Below are 7500 nucleotides of genomic sequence, written 5' to 3'. Positions count from 1 at the left end.
GCCGTTGAAGAGTAACTCATGTAGGTTAGTGAATCATGCTATTTATTCCACGTTAATGAGATGAGCTGTGTTCAGTGATTTAGCAATCAAACATCTAAAATATCGCCTTTCTAGTAACGAAAATGCTAATTCAACAACAATGCATGATATTCTGGAGTATAAATTAATTTTTGTCTGTACAAAAAGTCGTTTGATGACATCAGACAAATCTAGAATGAGAGTGTTTAGAGCGTGCTGAATTACATATATGTAGGGTGATTAAGCAAGACAGCTAACAATTAGCTATATGTACAATAGTCGCTAGTGTAGCTTTAGAAATGACAAATCATGACAGGCATTGACAAACCGCTGGATGTAATTCCCTTTTTGCTTGTTGTAAGAATAAGAATGCATCAGGAATCTTCATAATGTCCTGGGTAAGGAAAACATGAACCCTCCATAGTCTAATGTACTGGAATGTAATAAATGACTGTTTGATTGATAGATGACGCACTTTCGAGGCTTGGAGGTGGTGGTCACCTTGTTCCCCGAGTGACTGCGGATGCAGATGACGCTGCTTGTCTTTGAGTTGGTCACGTTGAGTCCAAGATGACTCGATCACGTGGTCACACTCTTCCTTGAGTGCGTGGCATGAGACCTCCCAGCGGATGGATTCTGCACAAACTAGTGAAAAGCGATGCTCTAATTATCACGAGACCAGATGAGATGTGTTGGGTATGGTGTATGTGGACGTGTTCTTCAGGAGTTGGGCCCCAAAATTTCTCATGAAAGGACGCATCCTTACCACATCAGATGTCAACGCATGCGTTCTTAACGACGATTGTTGGCCATGTACGTGTTCTTGACGACGATTGTTGGCCTCAACATTTTAATGTGGCATAGAGCACTTCTTGGGGTCGGGCATTGCGACCATGGAGACCTTCTGTTTCCTAGAGCGGGGAAACCACTAACACTGCACATCAAAAAGGAGAAGTTGGATTCGACACAAGGAGGTGGATCAAACCACATCAAAACGTTATCAGATTGGAATCTTTTGTCAGAATTCATACACGGAAGCAGCTCCAAAAAACCAATTCAGGCCAAGAACAAGGATAAGAAGAAATCTTGAACAATTAATAGAATAGAAACTTATGCGTAGATGGGAAACTCAAAGCAAAATCCTATCGCAGTACAAGAAATCGACCGCGTACAAGAAAGCAAAATCCTATTGGCATCTTGAAGAGGCCTCATGGATTCGTGGTTGTCTCATTTTGGTGGGGTTTCAATTTCAATACATGACTGAAAGTTCTAGCGTCTATCCGCGTAAAAATCAATGAAGTACTACACGATACTGGCCATGAGATCCATCCAATCATGGCAAAGAAACTAATCAGTACCATAAATAGCACGCCAACAAAACAACACGTTGAGGGAGTCGTTTTTGTCGTTGTGCCCGAGAGGAACTGACTTTCTAAGATCATACTACAGAAGTCTGAAGTCTGAAACTGAATCGAATTCATATGAGCAATTTTAATTCATCAGGCCAATCGCCAACACATGGGAAGGGAGCACGAAAACGCGCATACAAATCCTCCAGTCCAATCTAAGCAAGGGAGCGGACGAGTGGGAGCAAAGGAATCTTACTCCTGGATGCTAGAGAAGGCGGCACGGACTTCGTCCCCGGTGGGCGGGGACCAGAACACAACCCTGTAATCGTTGTCCACCTCGGCGTCGCCGAAGCCGCGGCGACGACCTCCTCCCAGTCGTCCTCCCCGTCCCGGTGCAGTGTGCGGGAATCCCAGCTCGCTGCGGCCGAGACGGCGGAGGGCGGGGGCGGCGAGGTGGCCCGTAGGAGCATGCTGTCGTGCAAGAGTAGTCCATCTGCGTCCACAATACTTCTTGGATGGTCGCGACGGACACATGCAATGAGGGACGGCAATGGCGGCGGCCTTGGAGAGGCCGGACGCGCGCGCATCCGAGCAGTAGGGATGCGGCGGAGCATGAGATGGTGGCGGGGCATCGGAGCAGAAGATGGGGGCGGGTGCGGCGGCGGATGGAACCCTAGCCCAGGAGCGGGGACGGCGACGGACACGCGTACCGAGGGGCAGCACGGGCGGCGGCCTTGGAGCGGCCGGACACGCGCGCATCCTAGGAGTAGGGACGGCGGCGGAGCAGGAGATGGTGGCGGTGGCGTCGAAGCAGGAGATGGGGCGGGGGAGGCGGCGGATGGAACCCTAGCGCATGGTCGGGACTCGAGGAAGAGATGGAGGGCAGGGGGCACGGGCGGGTGGGATGCGAGGACAAAAAAAACCGATGACGATTTTCTTTACGAGGTGGGATCGCTGCCGATTTTCTTTACGTGGTTTTCTTTACGTGGGGAGGTGGGATCGGTGGGAGGTCGAACCATCGGTAGGTTGAACCATCACGACGTTCGATCCTGCTTTAATAGTAGAGACTACTACTACTACTACTACTACTACTACTACTACTACTACTACTACTACTACTACTACTATTACTACTACTACTACTTCTTCTTCTTCTTCTTCTTCTTCTTATTCTTCTTCTTCTTCTTCTTCTTCTTCTTATTCTTCTTCTTCTACTACTACTACTACTACTACTACTACTACTACTACTACTACTACTACTACTACTACTACTACTTCTTCTTCTTCTTCTTCTTCTTCTTCTTCTTCTTATTCTTCTTCTTCTTCTTCTTCTTCTTCTTATTCTTCTTCTTCTTCTACTACTACTACTACTACTACTACTACTACTACTACTACTACTACTACTACTACTACTACTACTACTTCTTCTTCTTCTTCTTCTTCTACTACTACTACTACTACTACTACTACTACTACTACTACTACTACTACTACTACTACTACTACTACTACTCAACTTGTCGTTGGTGTTTATTGGGACTCCACTCCCTTGACTGCTTCCGCTGAGATATTTAAGGTATATATTAGTTTTACGCTATTTACATGTGATTGCACTTTGATATATATACATTGATGTACTGTGTGTGCCAGCATACTGATCCAGGGATGGCACAGAAACACAGAGGCTTGACTCGTTTTGAGTCGGGTCGCTACAGAAATAGTATCAGAGCACATGTTGACTGTAGGACGTGACCCTAGAAACTGGAAACTTCCTAGGATAGGATCTCTCAAAAATCTTATTTTCGAGAACAACTTTCACTTCTTATCTCTTCTGATTTCATCAAATGTTCTCTCTCACCACAAATAGTTATACAATCCCCTTACCCCTTTGACCTCATGAAGAATCAACGGAGTTCTACTTCAAAGTAAAGAGGATTTCATCATGCAATTGAAGCTACACAAATTGAAAACTCTCAAGACCCGAAGAACTCGAAGACCCTGAAGCGTTCGAATATTTATATGACCATTAGAAGTCCAAACCCCAATTATATACCCACGTTAGTTACGATGATTTGTGAGCCGTCATTGGTGTGTGTTTTCCGACGGCCACAACTAAAACCTATTCTCAAAAATATTGTTTGTATTGTGTGTATCTCCCTCCCTCTCTTACCCATCTCATCCCCAAAACCTCCACCCTACCAGATGGAGTATGAAGCTGGACTTGTAGTCTCTGGACCAATGACCCAGCCGGAGGCTGAAATATGGATTCAGAACATGGAGAACCACTTCGGGAGCAACTTGATCTCAAGGAAGTATGAAGTGGAACACGCTCTTCAGTACTTTACACAAAGTACTGCAATATGCTGGAAAATGCACCATGCCATACAAGGATTTAGTGGAGCAGAAACTTGGGACGAATTCAAGAAGACTGTTAAGATCCCGTCTCATTCGGAAGTGCTATGATAATCCGAAGGAGAAGACTTGGGCATGCAAGATCTATGGAGAAATAGGACACACCCAGGAGGAACACAAGGATGGATGCACTCATTGTGAAGAAAATCACCCAACTGAGGAATGCCCAACTAGTCAGGTGACTTGTTTCTTGTGTGAAGGAACCACCCACTACCCAGTGGCGTGTCACATTTACCCCAAGTATGCCTCAAACCCACAGACCCCGGGACTAACAAGGATCATGTACTATCTTTTTGGAGAAGGAAACTTGTATCAGCAAATGTTTTCTTAGGAGCATACGACAACCTGAGAGTGGTGAAGAAACGATAGATGTTTTGTTCAGCTTGCAGAACCAATGGTTTATCCGAACTTCGTTCGTGGACAAGAGAAATTCTACAATGCTTGTGAGGATGTCCAAGTGTTAGAATACGAGATTCACTAAGCCTTATACAAGGTAATGATTTCAGTGCGACATGGCTTGGCTACCATGACGACTTACTATTGTCATTCTCTTGCTATTTGGAATGGTAAATCTAAGAGACTTACCCATAGTGAGAGACGACGTCCTTTGAAGCTTTTGTTTGAGCCTTAGAATGGTATAATGAAAGCCCATGTACATGGCACTTGTTGTCACGCGTAGGAAATTTTACGGTGAGGATGAAGCCAAGACCCTTCTCTCTGCAGGATAACCACAAATGGTAGACCACCATGAGAATCATCGATAGGTTATTTAGAATGGTCACGAGACTTGTCAGTTAAGAATACCGAGTGACGGAAGAATCTTATATCAACAGAAGAACCCTCGATTTTGATGGAAACATTATGAATATAATGGAAGAACTTAACCAAAGAAGTTACCATGAAGAATGTGACGAGCGAGATGCCAAGCCAGAGGATTGTTAAAAATTTGAGCGACCAGTTACTCTCATTTTAAGTGTGGTAGCACCCCACTTTGCAGGAGACTATATTTGTTAGAAGACCCCCCAAACCATAACCTTTTCTTTCTAGCCTCTTCGAATCTCGAGGACGAGATTCATTTTAAGTGTGGTAGTTTGTAACATCCCAAAATTATAAATTTTGGAATGTTAATATAATTATTAGATTGATTGTTTGTTTGTTTGAGTGATTGAAACTTGAGTGGAATTTGAAACTTCTCAAAAAATGAGAGGGAACAAAATGACTTTTCCAAAATTTTCTATTTTGAATCCCTTCTCAATTTTGAGTTTGAATATTTTCAAAACCCTTTGATTAAAAAAAATCAAACGAGAGGAGGAAAATGACCCTCCAAAATCAGAGACAATGTCTTGATTCAAATTTTAAGTATTTGCAATTTATTTGAAATTCAAATTCCTTTTCATTTTAAAGTTATTGCAAAAAAATAATTTTTTTAAAAGTATTTTTTTGGTTTTGAAAATATGTTCATGTTTTAGAAAATTTTGATATATAATATGTCTATATAAAATGTTCTCTCTTTTTCATTTATACGTTTTTCTTCTTTGTTTTAAAAAAAATTTGTTCGTTCGCAAAAAAATAAAAATAAAAAATAAAATACAAAGGCCACGGCTGGCCGTAACGGCTCATGCGGCTGGCCAAAGTCTTTCAGCCCATGCGGCACTTCTTCTCTTTTTTTCCTATTTTCTCCTCTTTACGTATATGTTTAGTCTCACATTGCCTATCTATGGACCATTAGACCTCCCTTCCACCTATAAATATAGATCCATAGGAGCATCCAAAAATCATCTATTTCGGGTTAAATCAATCTTTTGATTTAACTACATCTATTAAATAAAAATATGTTTTTCTTCTCTTCGGCGCGATTTCTCGAAGTCGTCTCCTCATTGGAATTAATTCTTACTCTGCATTCTAAAGGTATTTCTCTTCGTATTTTTTTATACTCCCGTAGTTTATTATTTCTAGACTAGTATTCCTACACTAGTATACGGTAGAGTAATTAGATATATTAATTTGTCTTCGTATTTCCACATTAGTACTAGAATTCTTTTAGACGTAGCACTTTGATTCCGTAAAACACCTTGGCCCTGATTTTTCAAATAGCCATAATTTTTTACTCGTTTATCCGAATTAGATGAAACCAACGCCTAGAGTTTCGTCTTGATCCCACCTATCCTGTGAACCTATCATATCAACTTTTTGAAATTTTCAAATTTTGAAATTTGTTCATATTCATATTCAAACTTCTTTTGATCATATCTTTTTACCCGTAGCTCCGTTTTAGATGAATTCAATTGCGTCGGATTCGTATCAAAGTAATCTTCCCGTTTGTATCATTAGTTTTAACTTTTCAACTTATAATTTTGATCAAATCAGATTTATCTATTAGTGCCAAAAAGTGTTCACATCGTTCTAAGCCGATTCAATGTTATATTGAAGTATTTGTATCTTTTGATCCGCTATTTCAAATCTAGTAATTCTTTTTTCTACACGCTCATATTGATCTACTATATCCAATAGCATCATTAGTTTCGACCTTTGAACCTTACAAATTTGAGCGATTCAAATTTGTATACGGACATTCATTTGATCTTATCTTGCAAATCGTACCACCTTTTCAATTGATTCATTTCACCCCTAAACACTCATGTCATATATTTTTGTACATAACCATCGTACTTCAGTTCAACTTCTCTTGACCTTTTTAATTCAAATTTAATTCATACTTCAATTCGCTATAACTTGCGTTGTAGTGCTCCATTTCAAGAAATTCTTTCTACAAATAAATTCTTATGTCTTATACTATTTGTCAAACAACATTCATGTTGTTCTCCCAATATTTTTGATCATCTCCCATAGTGTATGCAAGTCGAGCTTATATAGCAATGGTTCCTCGTCCATTAACTCTTTTGATCTCATTCATGCACCTTCACTTTACAACACACTTAGGACCTTTTTATTAAACCTTAGTACGTTGTTATTTTGCACCAAGACATGCTTTGTACTTATGTTCTCTTGGTTCTTCCTCTTTGGCATGAATGTTTATTGAATGCTATTTGTTTACGATAGATTGCTCGGAGTGTGGTGGGTAGAATTATCAGGATTATGAGAGCGACTATCTTCATCAAGTAATACCATGCAAGTCATTTGATCATGTATCACCTATGTTTTATGCATCGTAGTTCTACCATCCTATGCCCAATTGCATGCTGAGTAGGTACTTGGAAATTATGGTTACATAATGTAGTATCATGTGGTAGGCCCCCAACAACCCCGTTACTTGGCCCGGGACGACAAATTCCATATTGCTATGCTTGAGTAGACGGGATTCTGGTTGAGAGTTTACCACGAGTGATGCGAGAATAATTTAATAACCAAGACCGGTTAAGTCAAGACTTTTCAAGACCTCGTGATGCAATGCAATTCTGGGTGAAGGACGGTTGATCGGCTCCCTGGAGAAACCAGTGGATGACCCGGGATGCTGGAGACGGCCATGACATCCTGCGGAAAGCTTCACCCAGGCTCAAAGAGACGGACGGATATTTTCAAGACCCAAGGCTTACCTGCACAGCCACAAGTCATTATGGGCTCTGGCTTGGTTGGAGAACGCGGCGACTCTGGACAGGCGGTGCTAGCAGATGTAGAAGAACGGTAGGAATGGATGGGCACCGACAGGGATTCAGAGGGACCCGTTGAAAGACCATGTTTTGATCATCCGGTCTTCAAACAC

The 7500-nt window shown here is 41.5% G+C and overlaps 1 pseudogene; it reads right to left on the bottom strand.

Moving 5' to 3' along the window:
- Positions 1-513: 513 nt before the first annotated feature.
- LOC123420065 lies at positions 514-2386 on the bottom strand (annotated as a pseudogene).
- Between the last annotated feature and the right edge of the window lie 5114 nt (positions 2387-7500).

Source organism: Hordeum vulgare, unplaced genomic scaffold (genome assembly GCF_904849725.1).
Source record: "Hordeum vulgare subsp. vulgare unplaced genomic scaffold, MorexV3_pseudomolecules_assembly, whole genome shotgun sequence".
Lineage (NCBI taxonomy): Eukaryota > Viridiplantae > Streptophyta > Magnoliopsida > Poales > Poaceae > Hordeum > Hordeum vulgare.
Note: the sequence above shows the minus strand (reverse complement) of the source record. Positions and strands in the feature narration are given on the sequence as shown.